The following is a 22,820-nucleotide window of genomic DNA, read 5'->3' as shown; positions in this document are numbered from 1 at the left end:
TGCTTGTCTGTGTCCTACACATATGCATATTTTACTTACACCTTCCAAGGTCTTCTTACACCATTTTATGCATAAAGAAAGTCTCAGATAGGAAGCACCCAGAGTTCAAAAGGCTACTTTTCTCCAGGACCCACTGACTTCTGTGACTGCCAGAGGAAGCATGAATGCCATGGAGAGCTAGCCTTACATGGGCTGTGCCTCTCATGTCTGCACTTGCAGCTTTCCTGGTTGAAGAGTTGGAATACCACTCACTTCCTTTACCTCCTTATCATCAGTTATGACCTTTGTTGTCAGAAACAGCATGTGTGCACAAAAGAAACAGAGTCCCAAGTTGCCTGTTCAGGACAGCTTGCATCACAGGTGCACCAAGTGTCTCCACTCAGAGATCAGATCAGAAATTTCTGTGTATACAGGTTCAAGAAGCTAAGGCTCAGTTACTCCTAACCCATTTTGCTCCAAATTACACTTTTTAATTAAACCTGTCAAAGTTTAATTAGGAAAGGACATGAGTCATCTTTGTTTCTGAAAAATGTATTTGTGGTTTAGCTCATTATGTGGTGAGATTTAATGTGATTTCTGCTCATGTGTGAAATTAATACATTGGAGATTTTTGAAAGGAGAATACCTAAGGACTTTACCTAGGCAGCAGGTTGAGGGCAAAGAAATAGTTCAAGGGAAGTCCACTTAAAGGCGTGCTAGGAAAAGCTGGGCTGGTTTGAAATAGGCCACTATGTGTGGGATGCCTCAACAGAATGCCCACCGTGATTGGTAAAGTCTCAAACTGTGTGTTATAAGGGAGGCATGACCAAATACATGGTTTGAGACTTTAACAAAGATAAACTCCAGGTTCCTTGTTATTGTGCTGTACTCAGATTCCAGCTCCCCAAACGCTTACCCTCTGTCATGCTGCAACACTGCCAGACTCCTTCGTGCTGTAGTGACTCTGCACTTAGTTCTCTATGCAGTGCACTGTAGTGCCTCTTGCAAGCACTGCTTTGTAATCACAGGGCATTTGTGAACCCTAAGGATCTGCCCCTTCTTGCCAGGCTCCTCAGTTCTACAAAGCAGCAAGCAACTGTCTGCCTGCAAGTACTCTTTGTTCATATTCAGTCCAGGGCTTCCATTAGATCACCCTTGCCTACCCCCATGCCAGGGGATAGGTGCCCGATAGCCTTTACATCCAAGAGTCTGCTGAAATTGTTCAAATAGTTCATTCTAGACTGCTTGTCATGTCTTGGTATGTCTCTATGAAATCCACAGTAAAGGTTGTTATGCAGTTTTCCCTGCACTTGATACTCATGGAGCCTCTGAGTGGCCTGTCAGCCCTAGTGTGCCTGTCGCCCCTTGCTTCACAATGGTCCTTTTCACATATCATATGTCTTACTTGTATTAGATGTTTTAAAAAAGTATCTTACTAAGGCCAGATCAAAAGTGACTTTCTCCTGACACCTCCCCTATTCCACTGTGTACAAAGCCACCTGTCTTTCTCCTTAGGATGAACTTTCATAGATTGTGTGTTGTGTTGATTTGTGAACTGCTACCTTTCAGTGTGGTGCCCAGTGTGTGTAGGCATACAGTAAACAGCCGTAACATAACCTGGAGCAATCAGCAGCAGCCAAGTCAAAGAGCAGTGTGGCCTGAATGCTTTCCTAATTATCTTGGACATGAGTGGTATCTCAAAGATCTGAATTGGTTCTGCAGTCTCAACTAGGTGGCTCTTTTGACAAAGTATTGTACTTCAGTAGGCTTTGGTTTTCTCATGGTCCCAGTTTACCCACAAGCTGTGCAGATATGTAGATGAAAAGGGGGTAGGGCCTTGGGTGTTTTCACACACTCCGCTTGCTGGAGTGCAACCAGTTGCCCTCCTATGCTTTCAAGCAGAGTCCCAGGAGCCATTTCTTTTAGTCAGGCTCCTTAGGTTTGACAACTTTAATTCTATTTCTTTTTCTCTGGCATACTTACCATTGTGTTAATTGTACGCATTATTCCAAAGTCAGGTGCCAGTGTGTCTCTCCCACATTTTGTGTGAGTTGGGATTCTGCAAAGAAATAGAACAGGATGAAAAGGATAGAGAAAGAATGCCTAGGCAAACAGTGTTTCTGGTACAGATTCTTTGGGATGTCAGAGAATTTTCTGAGATACTAGACACCTTATGAATGGCAAGTGAGTCTGCATAGGATATTCACTTGTGTTGTATGTATGCATGAGAAGTTCATAGAGAGAAGGTTATTTTAGTCAAAGTTTTTACAGTGATTTGTGACTTCCACACGTCACATATGGTCAGGTTTGTCTGCACTGTAGCATCATCACAGTGCTCAGAAAGGTGGATGTTAGAACAGTTTTGGATTTATAAGAAAATATATGCAGAATGGAATTAGTGGAAATTTTGGTTTTGGTATAAGCTGTTCATAGTATGCATTTTTCATTACTTTTTTTAGGAGTATAAGTGAAGCAGCTAGAGTTTGAACCAGCACTTACTGGAGAGTGTGGCTTTGCAGGCAGCTGCTTAACTCATTGTGGCACCAGGCTGGCCCCTATATTTATCTTTTGAGTCTCTTGAACCATTCGAGGCACCTGTGGATATAGTGAGCAAGGGGAGAACTCATACTTTGCAGGCACTTTCTAATAGATTTTAGGAGAGTAGCCAGCAGGCTGAAGCCCTCAGGAAGGCATTTAGAGTCAGTGTTCCATAATGTGGGTGAGGCACACCCACTTATGGAAGCTGTGTTCACAGGCCATAAATATAAATGTTAACATGTAAGTATGACTTCAGAGAAGGTATTTTAGAGTAGTGCTTTCCTGTATCTGTATACCCTGCTATACACTGCTATAGAGGAATGCAGCATTTGCTTTTTCATTGGTAATGGTTGACTCTAGTATATTTTATAGCAAAAATCTAAATGCACTATCTGTGATGATGTTATCGTACACATTGGAAAGTTTTAGTTAATGCTAAGATATCCCAAAAATATGAGTTTAGCCAGAACTCAAGACCTTACCAAGAATTTCATCCAGGTTTCCCATGATCCATCTTCACTGCCTCCCGATATACGCAGTAGCAGAAAGCTGGAATGAAGAGCAGAAATGTGTAGTGAGCTCAGTGTGAAGGTATCATCAGTGCTAGATTGAACACTGAAAGACCTCGGGACTGAAACGCTGTGTTGTGATGAAAGGAGTAGCTGCAGTCCTCACAAGAAGGCCTCAAACAGAGGCAATACATGGAAACAGAAAGGACGTGTGTTTAGCAGAGTGGGCCTTTAGGAAAAGGTGCAGAAAGGCTGTGAAAAAGAACACTACAGTATGGGCTGCAGGTTCTCCTGCTGCAAACTCAATATAGTCTTTGATATGTGGAACTAGATCACAACTGAGGCACACAGCCTTGATTCACTTCTGCACTAATGCGTTTTCCTTGATTCCCTCTCGCTCCTCATCCAGTCCCATCTAAAGATTGTCAGCAGAGACCTTCCCCTGTGCATACCTTCCTGCTCTGGTGGCACTGACTGCAGGTGTAGTTCAATGTGGAAGTTGCAGAAGCCTTTCAGTGCTTTGGCACCGAGCGTTAACATTTATTGAACTAGATGCAACAGAGCATGTAACTGAGAAACAATTGCGAAGTAGTGGAAAGCACTAGTAAGAAATACAGGATGGTCAGAAGGCCTTAAGCAGGCACATGGCGTAAGTGAACAAAATATGTAGTTGAGGGGAGAGTGTTCCAAGCATTGGAGACTAAGTACAAAAGGGTTCAGGTGGAAATATGGTGTGTTTATTGAAGAACATGATAATGACGTACCTGGAACAGAGTGATGTAGACAAAGAATTTGCACAGCCATGTTGTAAGTCAGGTGCTAAGCGACACCGTGGGGCAAAAGTCCGGTAATCCCCTTTCCTATGTGTGATGGTTAGCAGGTATGTGTTTTGAGCAGTGTGCTGAAATCAAGGCTGCTAAACAGAGTGGTACTTTGTTCCAGACCTTCACTGGTGCTCTTCCAAAGTTCTCCTTTAGAAAAAATTATACATGCAAATGTGTATGTGTATGATATAAAATATTTATAAAAGAAAATGTGCAGAGCTGAATTGACGTACCACCTCTCTGGCTCACTCTGTAAAATGCCTGCAACACTTGGAGCCAAAGCTAGAGTCAGGAAGTGGGTACGCAAGCCCCTTATCCCCCTGGGTTTGGTAGGAACCCTGCTACTTGAGCACCAAACCACAGTCAGAGCTGCATGGCAATCAAAGCCATGCTCTTAATTATGGAATGTGAAGTTATGTGATAACTATTGCCCTCAGTACCTTCTCTAAAATATGTATTTTCTTTTTCAGTAGTATGCCTGCCTTGCAAGCATCATGGTGGCCAGATATGGCAACCCTTATAAAAATCTGATTGCTATAGAGAAGGTTGTGAGAGGCAAGGAGGAAAACAAGGAGAACTGTGGAAGAGTTTCTGAAAAAAATAAAGGAAAAATAGGATAGTGGCTTAGGTCTATCTAGCCGGCCTTAATATGCTGAAAAGTGTATTAAGATTCTAAATTTGTATTGAAAGCATAGACTGTGGAATTTCCTGAAACATTTCATGTGTGGATGTGAAGGAAAGGAATCGGTGGTACTCTTGTTTCTGGATTGAACAATGGGAAGCAGAGGCTACTGACAGCAGGCATGGGCAAAGCTAGAGGTTTAGCCAAGCCTCAGCTTGGTTCAGCCCCTCACATGTCCTGACCTCTGCATTAGACAATGTGGCTTAGTGTTCCTGGCTCACGCAGACCAGTAGGTGCAAGAGGCTAGTTTGGTGTGACCTGTGCTCCCTCCTGGTCTCTAGTTTTACTTGTGGACTAAGGTTTGCTAACCCTGCCCAGTCTACCCTGTTCCATTAGCAATTGACTCATTACCCAGATGTTGCAGCTACTTTGCCCCACTTTCCAACTCCCAGGTCTGGACCTCATGTTCAGCAGCAATGAGTCACCAAGGGAGTTTCTCACGTTGATGCACTCCCAGTTATCTTACATGCCATTGGGTTTAGGCCAGATTGCAGCCCACCCCACACCCCATTCAGGATGCGCATTTGGGTGCTGTTGCCCTGACCACTCCAGAGTGTTGGGGACAGCTCACCATGTGCACAGGATGGCTGCCATGTGCGATCCAGGCATCAGGAATTTTCTTAAGGTAAACCTCAGATAACTAACCCTTGTGCTGGAAACTGCATGGCAGTTTCCCAGCAGCATTCAATGGCAGGCTATCTGCACTCAAAATCCTGCAAAAATGGGTTCACACTTTGTATCCAAATTTTCATCTTTATTTTTCCTGTTCGTTCACTATATTCAAATTGTAAAATATAGTATCATGTGGTGATTTAGAGAATTAACTGGAAGACATGGTGGGTGAAGACAAAATGCTTTATTTAAATTTATTACAAATTGAGATATGCGGTCCCCAGGAGGAGCAGTTGGTAAGTCATTGGTAGCCACCGTTACATCGCCAGGGGGTTTGTGCAGAAATCAAATTTGTATGCAGTATTATGAGAGAAGAGAAGAGAAGAAGAGAAGAGAAGAGAAGAGGAGAAGAGAAGAGAAGAGAAGAGAAGAGAAGAGAAGAGAAGAGAAGAGAAGAGAAGAGAAGAGAAGAGAAGAGAAGAGAAGAGAAGAGAAGAGAAGAGAAGAGAAGAGAAGAGAAGAGAAGACAAGACAAGACAAGACAAGACAAGACAAGACAAGACAAGACAAGACAAGACAAGACAAGACAAGACAAGACAAGACAAGACAAGACAAGACAAGACAAGACAAGACAAGACAAGACAAGACAAGACAAGACAAGACAAGACAAGACAAGACAAGACAAGACAAGACAAGACAAGACAAGACAAGACAAGACAAGACAAGACAAGACAAGACAAGACAAGACAAGACAAGACAAGACAAGACAAGACAAGACAAGACAAGACAAGACAAGACAAGACAAGACAAGACAAGACAAGACAAGACAAGACAAGACAAGACAAGACAAGACAAGACAAGACAAGACAAGACAAGACAAGACAAGACAAGACAAGACAGACAAGACAAGACAAGACAAGACAAGACAAGACAAGACAAGACAAGACAAGACAAGACAAGACAAGACAAGACAAGACAAGACAAGACAAGACAAGACAAGACAAGACAAGACAAGACAAGACAAGACAAGACAAGACAAGACAAGACAAGACAAGACAAGACAAGACAAGACAAGACAAGACAAGACAAGACAAGACAAGACAAGACAAGACAAGACAAGACAAGACAAGACAAGACAAGACAAGACAAGACAAGACAAGACAAGACAAGACAAGACAAGACAAGACAACAGACAAGACAAGACAAGACAAGACAAGACAAGACAAGACAAGACAAGACAAGACAAGACAGACAAGACAAGACAAGACAAGACAAGACAAGACAAGACAAGACAAGACAAGACAAGACAAGACAAGACAAGACAAGACAAGACAAGACAAGACAAGACAAGACAAGACAAGACAAGACAAGACAAGACAAGACAAGACAAGACAAGACAAGACAAGACAAGACAAGACAAGACAAGACAAGACAAGACAAGACAAGAGACAAGACAAGACAAGACAAGACAAGACAAGACAAGACAAGACAAGACAAGACAAGACAAGACAAGACAAGACAAGACAAGACAAGACAAGACAAGACAAGACAAGACAAGACAAGACAAGACAAGACAAGACAAGACAAGACAAGACAAGACAAGACAAGACAAGACAAGACAAGACAAGACAAGACAAAACAAGACAAGACAAGACAAGACAAGACAAGACAAGACAAGACAAGACAAGACAAGACAAGACAAGACAAGACAAGACAAGACAAGACAAGACAAGACAAGACAAGACAAGACAAGACAAGACAAGACAAGACAAGACAAGACAAGACAAGACAAGACAAGACAAGACAAGACAAGACAAGACAAAACAAGACAAGACAAGACAAGACAAGACAAGACAAGACAAGACAAGACAAGACAAGACAAGACAAGACAAGACAAGACAAGACAAGACAAGACAAGACAAGACAAACAAGACAAGACAAGACAAGACAAGACAAGACAAGACAAGACAAGACAAGACAAGACAAGACAAGACAAGACAAGACAAGACAAGACAACAAGACAAGACAAGACAAGACAAGACAAGACAAGACAAGACAAGACAAGACAAGACAAGACAAGACAAGACAAGACAAGACAAGACAAGACAAGACAAGACAAGACAAGACAAGACAAGACAAGACAAGACAAGACAAGACAAGACAAGACAAGACAAGACAAGACAAGACAAGACAAGACAAGACAAGACAAGACAAGACAAGACAAGACAAGACAAGACAAGACAAGACAAGACAAGACAAGACAAGACAAGACAAGACAAGACAAGACAAGACAAGACAAGACAAGACAAGACAAGACAAGACAAGACAAGACAAGACAAGACAAGACAAGACAAGACAAGACAAGACAAGACAAGACAAGACAAGACAAGACAAGACAAGACAAGACAAGACAAGACAAGACAAGACAAGACAAGACAAGACAAGACAAGACAAGACAAGACAAGACAAGACAAGACAAGACAAGACAAGACAAGACAAGACAAGACAAGACAAGACAAGACAAGACAAGACAAGACAAGACAAGACAAGACAAGACAAGACAAGACCTGCCCAAGCAATGGGAGAGAAAGGACAGAAATGCCTACCTACCGACACCTACCCATAGATCCTCAGCCTGCACACCCAGCCATTGCTTCTATCCCGGCAGCCCTGCCTTGGTCCAGGAAAGCAGTCGAGGATGGCCCAAACCTTTGGTACCCTGCACCCACGTAGAAGAGTCTCCTGCCTTTGGATTGGCTGTTGCACTCACTTGGGGAATGATTCATTGCACGGAAGATCTTCCTCTCTGTATATCCACCTTTCCAATAAAAATACGCTGATGGATCTCAATTTGTACTATTATTAAATTATATTTAAATTCCATCTTCCACAACTGTTTAATGTACTTTCACATAATCACTACATCCTAGAGCTGGCTTTCCAGTAATGTTAAGCTGCAACATCTAACCACTGGCTTGCAAACCACTCCAGGGAAGAGTCTAAAGAGAGTTGGGCTAGAAAGTAGAGTACATCAAAATCACTCGACCCTATGCAAGTGCTCTATTGCATTATAGTCAGTACTTGCTTTCTATTAATCTTTCAAGATCTGTTCGCTGATGCAATGCAAACGATATAGATTTTACGGCTGAGACAGACACCTTTTCAATCACTCTTCCAAGTCTTTCTTTCACTGACAAAAAGAAACTGGGTCCCCAGGGCTACAAGGCAGCAGAATAGGTGCCGACAATCCACTCTCAGTGCTGCTTCTGCTTTAACACAGAGTTCCAATTATATGGACTTTTAGTCCTAATCAAAGATAATGATTTCATGTACATGAAAAATCCAAACCACACTTGCGATTTTATGTAGATCTTAACTAAAATCAACAGCCTGTCTGTTGCACCTGGAGTCAGCTTCATTACTGGGGCTAGGAAAAGCTCAAAGAGCACCAGATCTTACTGCAAAAACTTGATAATGAGTGCTCAAACAGAGTGGAGCTTGTGGGAGTGTTCATCACTTCTCTGAAATTCAAATCAATTATTTAGTGTCTATGTCAATTAGGAAAGCATCACTGTATGAATGTCTTGATTCATGTAAGGTACAGGAACACTTACCCAGTATCTCATCCAACACTGATGATGTCTGCATTTTATATGCAAATACCTTAGACAACTCAAATTTTCACAAACATTATTAGCTACAAAATCCCAACTCCCAATGACAGTGCACAAGAGCCTTTTAGGTTGGAAAGGTTCTGCTTCGAGCTCTGGCAAAGGGAGTGGACAAGTTTCACAAAGAATCTGCCAAGCTTTACTTGCTCAGAGTCCTTAAACTTTGAAGCAATCTTATAAAAGTGAAACACTTGGCATGGAGGAAGAATGGGCTTCTTTGGTCTTCTGTCTTTGAACATTTTTGAATTAAAATTACTCTTGGCACTTAACCTCTTTGCAAAGTCCTTAATGAGGCCACTATGTAAAGAAGTACACTTTTTTTTAAGTGATGAAATATTAAAGGGCATAAAAGATGCCATCAATCCCAGCAAATTTATCAGAGGGTATACTTATAAGAGGGAATGAAGAGTTGTGACTGAATTTTTATCTGAATGCAATAATAAAACCTCTTGCTTATAGCATGCATTATGTATCCTGTACCTCCTTAAGCTTTCACATACATTTCCACATCCCATTTCCTTACAGTCCTTAGAGGGTAATAGCATTCTCCTTTACTAAGCATGAGGACCAGTGCAGACTCAAGGCAGGTTCAGGATTACTCTGAGGTCAAGATTCCAGCAGGTGGAGATGCTTTGAGTGAAAACCATGAGTCTGAAGACAAAATTTTTAAACATTAATCCTATAGTCCCTCCCATGACATTTGTAAAACAATATAGAAAGGTGCCATGGATTACTAACACATGCGGGGAAAATCACTTGAAATTTAACAGTAGAAATTGTGTACTTTCAATAAAACCTAAAAAGCATTGCAAAAGTAACCTTCATGGTATGCTGAGTTTTGTTTTAACATGCAAGTTCATGTAAGATAACAGTAACATGACAGCCAATTCTAATACAACTCTGTGCAATAATCATCTCAGAGTGTTCAGAATCCTACCAAGAGGATAGAGGGAAGAAGGGAAGAAGGGAAAGAGTGTTTTTGTTTGTGCAGAGCCAAAAAGAAAAAAAAAGTTTTATTAAAATTCAGAATTGTATCCATAAAATCTGTTTCTTTTAAAAACAACTTTAAAAAAAATTACAGGCAGATTGTAGGTTAAACATTCTAAGCCATGAATTGCACACCTTGTTATTGAAAATCAGCCAACACGCCTGATTATGGGCATAAAGCTACTGGGATGCCTACCCTGAACTCAGAGAAAGAGAGAAATTACAACAAGTAAACAAAAAACCATGGCAAATTCTGCCCAGTAGTATAAAGTGTCACAGAGGAATGAATATGAAGGGTGGTCCATGCAGGCCTCTGTGAGAAGGAGCAGATCAAGAACAAGGCCTGAGGGTGAACCTGTTTTCAGTCACACGAGCACAGCTGTAACATCCCCAGGGTTCTCACATAGGAGTTTCTTGGCAGTTTTGTCTTTGGCCTGACTAAACAAAACGGCTCTTTCCAGGGCTGATGTACAGAAGCACCAAAGGACATAGGTTACAAAAGCAGAGTTCTTCCCAAGGATGCACAACTGTTTTTCAACCATCAGAATCATCTAGCATTATAAAGCATACTACCTGCATGGACACCAGAAAATTTGAGCTTTCAGGCCATAGTTTTGACCTCAACATTTAATCTCTTGGCATATCCAGCTGCTCCCTTTCACAAATGATGCTGGTGCTGAATCCCAAGAGCAACACTATATAGTGAAAAACACCCAAGATAACATGGAGTCACTGATGCTATCCTAACTCTGTCACTGGAATTTGGCATTGAACCTTCACATGGAAATCCTAGGTCTACAAGTGTCTTTTGAAACAAACATTAGAAAGGTGAAACTCAAAAATAAATAAGTCACAATGGCTATAGAGGAGGTCAGAGGCAATGACAAAATTTTTCAAATTGAACACTTTTAAACTTTGAGATCAAGTTACATGGTGGGACACAACACGCAGCTCTTTGAATACTGTCCACCATCAAATTATCCCTCACGGTTACTTTCCATGTTGCATTGCATTTATACAGCACGCTTTTTGAAAAGGCGATTAATTCCCTTGTACAGATCAAACAGCACAACTAAAACAGTAATGTCTCAAACTACAATTTACATGTCAAGAAACATATTGCACTTTGAGTACCTGAAGACTCAGTGAGAACTAATACACTTACAATTAATACAGAAGTTGCTTGACAACTGTGCACACTAAACTGACATAAATAATGCCACCTTCTTACACACATTCATTATAAATCAAAGATCCTGTTTTTTCAGAGACATACTATCTTTAGATTCACACCAGAGCTGCAGTAAACCTGTGGCGTAGGTATTGCAGCAAGTCACTCTATCAAGCACAGTCTAGAAGCACGTTACAGCTCATCCACGACGAGTCCCATACACAGGAGAGCACAAAAACATCTTCAAGAATGACATTAAAAGATGATGCACATTTTCCATGTATTACACAATAATGGTCCCCTAAGGGCATAAGAGTTGAAAAATCTGCTCCCTAGGGATGTCATAGCTATTTTCCATCAATGCATGTTGCATAATTGACATGGTTTTGGTGAATCTGTTAGCAGTAATTTCACTGAACCACCAACAGCATGTAGTTCAACCAACTATGTACCATATGTAGTACTTGATAATAACAAGAATCAATTGCTAACTTTTATGTCACAGCTATTATACAATGTGCTCCCACTTACAGGACAGTATATTGTGCTGCACCTGTACCACACAGACACTAGGGTGACATCACCTAAGACACATTCCTCACAAAGTCTCCCTGTTTAATGATGCCTGAAGCAGCATGCATGAGGTCAGCATCTGTCTGCAACGCCAGCTTCCTGCCCCCAAAAGCAGTGTCATGTTGTGCTTTTCCCATCAGTGGAAGGGCAGTGTTCCATGTTACAGCTGAAGGATGTGTAACATGTACAACTGCCAAGCCAGTCTGTCACATGCTTTCCATCTCCAAATCAGGGGGTTGAAAATACAGAGGCGGCCCTGTGTTCGGAGAGCCCTGCTGTGCTGCAGAAGCTCCCTGTGCACTTCCGAGCACACTGAAATATTCCAGCTGCTTTGAACAAACATAGGCCAACATGTTAGACCTTTCCACCAGTGTTTTCTGAATGAATTCCCCTACAATCTTAACTTTCTTCAATTATTTCTTCATCAAACTTATAACTCGCATCCTAGTCGTTGGTGTTTCCGAAGTTTCCTGGGGGGGAAGAAAAAACAAAAACCCTATGCTAATTCTCTTCTGTTTCGGCTACCACAGACATCACTCACTCGTTATGATGTTCTCAAGGTCGCTCCCCAAAGTAACAAAAGCCATTGTCTTCACTCACTGAAGAGGGGGGCACACTAAGATCTAAAACCTTGTCTAGGTTTGGATGTGATTAATGTAGATTCTTATGATGAAGGAAATGAAAATGAGAAATCTGGGTAAGTAATCACTGTTTCAACAAAAACAATTTCAACAAAAAATGAGCCTGAGACAGAAAGAACAAACTGATAATGCCAGCAGCAAGTGAATTATTCCCTGAGGTTCAAAAGCAGACCTTGTGATAGCATTTAAACTTCTGTGCAGCGTTTGATTCATGAGACTTCTGAGTCGAACCGGAGAAGGAAAGGGACAGAGTTGTTGCCTTGTGTTTCAGGAACTGAAAACGGAATTTGGGCCAAGAAAGACAGCTTTCAAATCAATGCAGACATATGCCAGAAAATGCTGATTACATAGGGAAAAATCTCAGATCTTCACTGCCCTAAGAGGTGTGCCTGGTTTCCTTCTAGTTCTCCCTGGATCAAAACCTTTTCTTTTTTAAAACAGAAGCTGTGAAAACTCCCTCAGAGTGCAACAGAGATTTGAAACTTTGTAATTCTTGTTAGAACCTTTTTTCCTAGCCATACAATGGGAATATTCCACAGGAAAGTGGTTCACCAGGATTCCATCCACACTGTGAATGGCTCAACCAGTTGCCAAAATGCACACTCCTCATCTCATCAACCAGAAAAGCAAAGACCCCAAAGCATCAGCCTGTGTCTGTGCATATTCTTTTGAGGTTTCAGATTCACAATCGAATACAGTACCTTCCTCTCTCGAGCCCTTAAGCTTTCCGTTCTAATTGATGCTTCAATATATCCGCTCCAGTACACAACAGTGTCATGTCCTTCCGCCCTGAAATTGCTCTGTTTATCTTCTTCATTTCTTCCTTTTCTGCAAGACTCTGCGTCTTCACAGTCTACCACTTACCCCAAAACACTGCAAACCAGTCTTAATACATTCTTTCAGTAAATCCACACTCCCATCTTTTTTCACCTAGAGAAACACTCTCAGCTTCTTTCTTTGCATTTACTTCCACTTTCTTGGCCACCCTCTGCTCATCAATCCAGTGAAACCAAAAGCCCTAAGATCTCGGCCAGCTGCAGAGCTGGCAGTGTAGATGCAGCCCAAATCGAAAGTCCGCAGACCCAGAGAGGTACAAACCATGTATGTTTCAGAGGACAGAAAGTCAAGCATGCAAAGGTCCTTCTTACTTGGCGTTGTTGTATTTGCCAGATGAAGCTGGACTACTTTCCACGGCCTGCGGATCCGGGTGTTAATCTGATCCAAAACACACTCCCACACCCACCCAGCTCCGTATCTGACCACATATCTGCCCCTCTCCAGGTCCAGTCACACATAAATCTAATTGTGACAGTATTGTGTGCATCATGGAATCAGATCATGCGGCACTTACCCGTTTGCCTTTTACAGTCTTCTCTTAAAACCCTTTATTGTTTCATCAAACTCTGCAAAGCCATACTTTGTTTATTCTATCCTCTTTGAATTTCTATTCTCTCTACCTATCTATTCTCTTTACATTTCTTTTCGCTTATTTGTCTCCTCACAGTCTTCACTTACATACTGTTCTGCTTCAACACTCTCATCTTTTATGGCGCTAACTCTCGACTTTCTAATGTCTGCAGAAGTTGCTCCCAGCCACCTAGCCTTCCCACTGTTCATGTTATAATTCAAGCTTTATAAACCCTCCTGCACTCCTTACTGTCATAAACAAATGGTTACTTAGTGTACTTCATCCTAAATAACAAACATTCTGGCAAGAGTTAATTCTGTCTTATGAGTAGCTGAAAAACTCCATCTTTCTGCTGTTCTAGGAACTCAGTAAATGCCTGTTCACCAAATAAATGCCCCAATTTCTACAGAAACCAGTCATTGCCAGTCTGGCATTCAGACCTTTGGGCCTAATATAACAAATGTCTGTTTAGGGCCCAGTGCAGTGGCCTAACAGCTAACATCCTCACCCTGAATGAGCTGGGATCCCATATGGGTGCACGTTCTAATCCCACCAGCTCCACTTCCCATCCAGCTCCCTGCCTGTGCCCCGGGAAAGCAGCAGAGGACGGCCCAAAGCCTTGGGACCCTGCACCCATGTGAGAGACCTGGAGGAAGTTCCTGGATCCTGGCTTTGGATCAGGGTAACGCTGGCCGTTGAAGTCACTTGGGGAATAAATCATTGGAAGGGAGATCTTCCTCTCTGTCTCTCCTCTCCGTATAACTGCCTTTCCAGTAAAAATAAGTAAATCTTTTTCTAAAAAGGGTCTATTAAATAAATCAACCCATGGTGAAGCCAAGGGCTGATTAAAAAGGTTTTGTGAGAGCCAGCTTGTGTTTCATGAAGCAAACCTCGAAATAGTTTTGTTCTAGAGGAAAAATATCACTGCTTTTCTAAAATTGCTTTTTAATGAGACCCAACTTCTTCAACCTTTAAAGCAGAACCCTGGGACGACTTGCAGAGTTTTTCTTTGTCAATTCGACATGTACACACAGATCTCTACACACTAGCAGCTTAACACATAGACTTTAAATACTATTGCATATAGAATACTTTCTAACTAACTCTTAATTGACTTAAGATAAAGGCTTACTTAATTAGAAAAGAATCTGTTTCCTTCTTAACCAATTAATCTAAACATGCTGCTTCTAGATTCAGCGTGTTTAACATGAGGCAGACATATGAAGAGACATGTAGGAGTAGATTATTATGTGTCCACATACCTAAATGGCACTACGTCTCCCAGAGTGGCTTCCATGAGTGCACGTGGCTGTGTGTGGCATCATGAGAAGGAATGAAGCAGTCACCATCCTACTTTTCTGGTGATGACGGATGCAAAGCCTCAGCTACTGTAGCACATCACCCAGTGTTTCAGCTTCCTAGTAGTGCCAGCCAGGGCATCAGTGCCTTGGATATTCCCTTCATGCCCCTCTGGGCTTCTCCAGAGCCTATGCCAGGTGCATGCTCACGTTCAGGAAGAAGGGTAGCAGCTTTTCTACATCCAGTCATCGTGCGTTTTCACTCATTCTAACAGATTCCTGCTCTTTTTTTTTTTCTCTCCCTCATCTCACATCCATCCTTCCTGACTGCTCGCTGGCCCTGCTGACACCACGCTGTAACATCAGACACTGAGCCCATATCTTTCTGTAGAGACTTGGCCCAGCTTCAGCCACTGTGTACTGTCAGATTTCTATCACTCCAAGAGGCGCACACACACTTCCTCTGTTTGCATGCTGAAGGATAAACTGGAATTTTCTAGGAATTCTGAAACTTAAGCCTGATGTGGTTTTCAGAGAGTTGGCACATTCCTGATGTTTACAAAGACAAGGGGAAGGGAGGAAAGAGACAGAATTTTTTGCTTGCCTTAAAACATAGGGGAATTTCTCTGCAGTGTCAAAGCCTGTCTGGAAAAATGTGACAACTGAAACACCAGTGAACAGTGTGCTGATAGCAGAATCATTCTCGTCACCTCCATCACTAACGACAACTAAAGATATTGGGAAGGATATTTTTAAATCTTTTATAGGTACTGATAAAATTAGTCACAATTTTTGACATTTGAAAAAACAAAGCACAGAAACCCACAAAAGCCTTCTGACTTTTGAGACCAGCTTGACTTTACAGATTTTGCTGAACTAGATAAAGCTGCACTTCGGTTTTCATGGCTGAGTAGCTCATGTGAATAAAACATATCCCAGGGCCCATGGAAATGGGAAATCCACAGAGATCTCACAAATGAAACAGGCACTCCATAGGAGCAGAACTTCAGGGTCAGGGTGAAATGAAAGCCCCTGGCCAGGATTCCCCACCCTCAACACTTCCATGCAAGGGACTGCGAGGAATTTGCCTGTCTCCCATTTCAGCATCATAAGGCAAGCAAAGATAAGCATTCCCCATGTCTTGACAACTTCAGACCTTGCCCTTGCTGTGCTTTATGGCCTGAATTTATACAACCTAGGTGGACCTAAAACCTCCAAACAAATTAGTTTCTGATGAGTTTAGGCTGATGGCAGGAGATTGACTTCAGTGACTGATGGAAATAAATGAGAAAAATCACCACTAGACAGGTGTCAAGTAACTGCTGCAAATACATCTCCAAGAAATGTGAACTCACAATCGAGAGGTACAAAACACACTCAGCCAAAAGGCGTAAGCAAGACACTGCGCAGAGGCACAGCAGCCAGCTTGCACGCTGAACACCTCAGACATGAGGGTTACCGGGGAAGACAGGATGTTCCCGACGCGTAAGAAAACAAAGAAGTCAATTATAAAAGTAGTTCATGGATTAGAAAATGAGCCACACAGAATTTGCAGAAATGAAAACAGCTTCTGCAGAAAACAAATCCTAATGTATATAATGAATAGATAAGTAGATTAATTTGAAGATATATCTGAAAAATACCAAGAAAGGAATGGTAGAGAATGCCTGTTCTAAGCAACAGGAGAAGAAGAAATGAAGCACAAAGCACTTTTCCAAAACACATCAGCTCAGTGCTATCCAGAAGTGATGAGAGATAGAAAGCCAGTAGTTCAGCAGGACTTCTTCAAGAACTTGTAAAAATGCAAGTAGAGCACACAGAATGAAATATACATCTACACACATCAGCTCGGACCTGTGGACTGTCAAAGATAAAAAGCAGGAGGAAAGCAAAGAACCAAACAGGAATTCTGATATTGAAAGTGAACTGGCAACCAGCTTCTTAATCACAGCACTAAGTAGAGCACAGAGGAAGCGTAACTTCAGCTCCTCAGAGGACAAAACTGGACATGTAGGGCTACAAGTCTTGCCAAAACTCTTTTCATGAAAAGGGATAAACTGTAGATTTATTCCCAAAAAGTAATACTCAGGATTTATCTTCACTATACAAAAAAAAAAAAAAAAAAAAAGCAAGAATTGATTGACTGATGGGCAAAGATGTCCCTTGAAATCCCCACTCCCCACATCACAGAGACTAGGTTTGAGTTCTGTCCCCAGTTCCAGCTGCCTCCTAATGTGCACCTCGGCAGACAGTGGTGACAGCTGACGTGATTGGTTCCCTGCCACCAGCATGGGAAATCCACATGGATGCCCGGGGTCCTGTTTCAATCTGGTCCTACCCTAGACGTTACAGATTTGGGGAGTGACTGAACCAATAGATAACAAAGTTTTTTCTGTCCCTCTGTATGTCTCAAATAATGGACTAAGACCAAAATGACAGAAAATTAAAGAACAAGGAAAACATGTGGTTCAATGGTAGGGGACACATTTTTCTGCCAAAGGTTTTGGATAATTTCATTCATGGACCAGACAAAAATCGTCAACTTAAAAATTAGCCTGCTACAGATTTATTAAATTTCAAGTCCCACCTGTGGTTGACTGGAGACAACCAGACCACATTATTTTTCAGCCTTTATATAGTCCTCGGGCTGCATATTCTCCTTCCTGCAAGGATCTTACAGAATGCAAGAACACAGGGCATTCATAACAAAAAAGGAAAACAAAAAAAAACTGAGGAACAGTAACTTTGCAACATTACACTGAGCAGAAAATCCATTAAACACTTCATATTGTTAAGCATACTCCAACATCATCTGTAAATTCACCACCATGTGACTAGAAATTCCAACCATTTTTAATTAATGAGTTTAACTAATTTATATTCATTTGACAAGCAGAGTGGAAGAGATGTCTCCTCTGCTAGTTCACCCCCCCAAGTGCCCACACGAATTGGAAAGGAGCCCAGAACTCAACCTCAGTCTTCCCTAAGCATCAGGCACCCAAGTGTTTGAGCTGCAAACGGAGCACGGTAACAGGAAGCTGTATTGGAAATGGAGGGGCTGGTACGAAGAACAGCCACTCCAATAGGAAAGGTAGGTAGACCACTAAACCAAATGCCCACTTGTGACAAGTTAATTCTACAATCCATATGGAAAAGCAAAGTATTGAGCATATCCTAAACAATCTGCCTCCCTTTTCCATAAGTTAAAGGACTCTCCACAAGAGAAGAGCTAGATTTTAACACTTGCATAGACTGAAGGCAGTGAGGAGACGCATGAATCTAAGACAAATAGAACAAAATGGAGTTTGGAAGCACATCTCCACATCTGTGCTTAACTGGCTTTCAACTAAAAGCCTTAGTTCAGTTTATTAGAGAAGCAGTTACCTTTCCACACAATAACGCTGGAACAGCTGGGAAAATTGTTTGAAGAAAATAAACCTCAACACTGCTTTCAAGAAGGAATTCAAGATGAATCATAAAACCTAAAACTAAAAAGCTTCTACAGGAAAACTTGGGAGAATAAATCTGTGCATTAGGGTAGGCAGTGGTCTATTAGAGAAAGCATAAAAGCATTAAAAATAAATTAACACATTCTAATTTCTCAACATTAAAATAATTTCATCTTAAAACACTGCTTTAAGAAGAAACAAATAAACCCTAGCCTGGGATAAATGTTCACAGTATATTTGTATCAGAAAAATAACTTTTTAACTGATTCTGTAGAGCCAATTGCTAAGAAAAATATGAGCAAGTCTATTGCGTAAAACAAAAGAGAGAAAAGAAAAAGGGGGAGTAAGAACTTCAGGTTGACCCCTGTTGGAAAAACACTTGACATCTGACTAGCTAATAACTTCATGATAGGATATTCAAGAGCATGAGTCTTCAGGGAAGTGAAAAACAAAATAAAATAACATTTTATGGTCAATAAAATGGATGTAATTAGGAAGGCATGCAACTTTCTTGGAAAATACTTGGGCAATGTTGTACTCAACGTTCCTTTGGAACACATCACCTTAAACTGTAGCAATTTGGAACACATACTTACTGTCTCACAGCTTCTCCAAGTCAGAAGCCTAAGTGTAGCTACTTCAGGAACTTTGATCTAGTTGTGGTTAGTCTACTGACCAAGGCAATGGGTTCATCCGTTTCTTGGTTTGAGGCCCATTGTCAACCTCGGTGCTATGGTTGGCAGGAGTCTGTTCCCTACAGAGTGTTGCACTGAGTTCTTTCTCTCATGGAGGATAGTCTTCCTCAGCATCCAGAGCCTCTGCCTAGGGGATTGAAGAACGTGGTAGCTGTCACCAAGTCATGATAAAAGCACTTAATGAACGACAGAGTATTACATCAAGGCACAAATCCCTGGAGACAGGATCACAGGGGGGCCAGATTGGATGCTATTTTAGCTTTCATATTAAAGCCATGATCTAATGATGCTACTCAGAGCTCCTTATTCAAGGGACATGAAAAAACTGTTCCTCAAAAAAAAACATTTCCAGCTTATGACAATTTTTTTTTAAATAAAGTACTCCAAATGATCAAATTCCAATAACAGTAGAACAGCTAAATAAATCATGGCCTATTCATGCAATTAATTAATTGCTTCTGAGCTATCAAAAGAATGGCCAACTGATGAACACAGCTACTTGGAATATATTTTAAGATTTCAAAAGTCACAACACAGCAAAATCTATGATTCTCATTATAGTAAGTTCAAAACCAAGCGAGTCTGATTTGTGATGAAAGAAATGAAAGGGGCACTTGCCTTTGGGCACTGATTGCATCAAACTGTACGTTTATCAAAGTATGTAATTAAGACCCATTCCATGGCACATAAACTTTAACATTGTGAAAAGTCACAAGAAATTTCAACTATAATGTAACTACCTGAAAGACACACCTAAAGTAAAAATCATACAGAATCTTTCATATCCTAAAAGTATTTTTTAAATGTATCCGAGGAAAACATCGGCGGAAGCAACGTTGACACCAGCCACGCTGCTACAAAAATTAATTTGAAGGAAAAATGCATGACAAGACAAATTTAAATCCTTACATGTACATAAGAAGATAAACAATTTTAGGCACAAATACATCTAATAATACTCCTCTTTTAGTAATACATAAATGTAAGAAATAGATACGGACATAAATAATTTGAGAAGGACAACTAAATATTTTTTTTAAAAAATAAAACATGGCATGAACAATGGAGAAAACCCTTTCCTTTCAGAGAGACATAGATTATTCATAAAAATATATACTGAGTAAAAATATCTAATCTCTTTTAAAAAATTTGTTTCACAATGAAGATGTTTTTAGAAAACTAACACTCATTTCAGAAGTAATGTAAAAAGACTCATTTCCAAAATATGCATACTATAAAAAATAATGTAAGTTTTTAATAAAATACAATTATCTTGAAACCTTGTACATTCACAAATTTAACACATGTTTCTATAGCTCTCATATGACACAGAACAAATCATATCAAGATAAGAAAATATTAAAACTCTAAATACTTGCTTGGCATGCTGCCAAAGAAAAATAACAAAATCTGAAAGGTACATTTTTTGAAATAGAATTAACAAAGACGCACATTGAAGAACTAATAACAACTGCAGAATTATACCAAATTATCTTAAGCACAAAAGGAAAAATTCAGGAAGTTGAAATAATCAAACATTAAATAATATTGACACAACCAAAGGTCAAGTTCAGAAAGCCTCTCTGAATGATATTCAAGAGAACATGATGACATGAACATAAATATTTTGCACGAAAGGCAACGTAGCTACCAATGCAGGGGGCATTAAACATTCACTGGCAACAATATGAAAAAGTATGCTACTGTAAACCTTCAAGTAAATTGGAATGGCACCAAGATATAACTTCCATAAGGCAGCCTTAGAATCGAAAACCTTCATAATGCTGTAACTATTTAACAGATAAAGGTGATTTTTCAGTGTCCAGAAGACTTAACCAGTCAGCATCAATATACAGGAGGGAAATAATTCTAGCATTTCACAAATAATTCTGCTTTACAGAACAGCAATGCAACTTGAAAATACATTATAAGAAAAAAATAACAGGATACATTTCCTTGTAAACAGGTGTAAAATCCGATAAAAACAAACAAAAAAAACTTTCAAAAATATTTCCTACAACATGTTAATACAGGTTAATACTGAAAACTAATTCACATGATTATTAGAAAATGAATATAATTCACATCATTGTATTAAGACTAAATATGTCTCAGTGGATACTGTATTATATATTATTTGGCAGAATTTGATAAAATTCACATTAAGAAGTGGTAGTGAAATAAGAATATAAGGGGAGTCCCTTATCTTGATAAAAAGCTATTTGGAGGGAGAGATCAATAGAACCCAAAATATATCCTGTACTGAATTCGTCAAAAGCTTTTCGTTTAAGTTCTTGGAAAAAGCAGGATTTCTGTTTCCTTATTTACAGATTACATTGGAGAGTCATATGTAGAACAGTGTAAAAATAAAAGGTGGAAGGGTAAAAACAAAACCAAAAAAAAAAATAAAACACATTCAAAGCCATGACAAATTAATACAATTAGTTGCTGCGATAAAGGCCTAAGCTAACCAGTATAGAAATTATGAAAATAACATAGCCAGGTGTTCACTAAGATCACCGTGCTTCCTGCAAGTCAACTACATTTATATTCCAACAATAATGAATAAGAAATACTTTCTTTGCAGTACCATTTGAGGTACCCACAAAAGATATGCTGATCTCCTTTCAAGAACATTGTTCAGCTGTTGACATACAACAAAGGAAGTCTGCCTTTTTAAACAAATATGCGATGCTCATGGATGAAGCTGAAATCTAACATAAATTCCAATAGGGTTGTTTTGTGAAACCAAAGTTCATTCCAAAATAATTAAGGCATTCTTAAAGTTTTAAAAACTTGTCTTATAAACAATGAAGATACTAAAAACTAAAATTAATTAAATATTTTTGCAAAGATGCATACCAAAACAGAATAATGGGAAGAAAAAACCTAGAATGTCCCAAAACAAAGCCATTGGTGCATCGAAGCAGTGGTTTATGACAGAGCAAAATAGGAGCTTGTCATTTGATGTTGAGATAGATTATAATCTGACTCCAGCATTAAACCCTGCATGGAAACCCCTGCCTGACGAATTACAGATCTTTAAGAAGAAATGAAAGAGAAAGCCCTTGAAAATTATATCAGAGAGCTGCAGGGCCTTGGTTAAGGGCAGGGGTGCTTAGCTAACACAACAAAGGCAGCTCCACAACAGATTACAAACTTCTCCACACTGTCAAGTTCTGTTCTGCCAAAGATGCAGATGCCAAGCCACAGGGCAAGCCACGTGCTGAAAACCCAAGGTGTCAGGACACTCAAGTGCTGACATTTTTTACAGTTTTCAAACTACTCTACAAATCACCCCCGAACTCTACAATTAAAGCAGATATAACGTTCCTGGAAAAACAAGGCCATTTTGCATATTTGCGCCAAGAAACATTCCCAAGACTGTTGATAGATTCACTGTTGATAGAAACAAACAGCAATTTGCATGGTTAATTACAACCGACAGATAAATTACAGGGTCTGATAATACTAGCAGAATCGGGTAGAACGTGGATGGACACCGGCAAAGCTAGGCTGCACAGAGAGAAAATATCAAACGGGACTAACAGGAGGCAAAAAATTATTACTAGCGGTTACTCCTGGGGAGGAAGGAAATGGATGCCAGCAGGAAGAGAAGTTTGGGGTACATGGAGGTAACGTATTTCTCCTTGGAAATGACAGTGGATCAACAAGCCCCTGGCCTTGTCATTCTTTATACCACAACTCCACCTTTATCAACGCAGCTCCCGTCTCCCCGTGTTTCCCGGATCAAACAACCACCAACCAAATACACTGGGGGTG

At 40.4% G+C, this 22,820-nt stretch overlaps 1 protein-coding gene and 1 long non-coding RNA gene across 2 annotated transcripts in view; one reads left to right on the top strand and one right to left on the bottom strand.

The window, feature by feature from the left end:
- SGCD (sarcoglycan delta) overlaps nt 1-22,820 on the top strand; it is a 330,294-nt gene that overhangs the window by 300,948 nt on the left and 6,526 nt on the right. The gene's annotated exons all lie outside the window — the stretch shown is intronic.
- LOC121163654 overlaps nt 11,766-22,820 on the bottom strand; it is a 43,083-nt gene continuing 32,028 nt past the window's right edge. The window contains exon 4 of the long non-coding RNA XR_005884933.1: nt 11,766-12,016. This is a non-coding gene — a long non-coding RNA (uncharacterized LOC121163654). The remainder of the gene's footprint in view (nt 12,017-22,820) is intronic.

This window comes from Ochotona curzoniae, unplaced genomic scaffold (genome assembly GCF_017591425.1).
Source record: "Ochotona curzoniae isolate NIBS_2020 unplaced genomic scaffold, NIBS_Ocur_1.0 contig_1, whole genome shotgun sequence".
NCBI classification, from domain to species: Eukaryota; Metazoa; Chordata; class Mammalia; order Lagomorpha; family Ochotonidae; genus Ochotona; species Ochotona curzoniae.
This window is presented reverse-complemented; position numbering and strand designations above follow the sequence as displayed.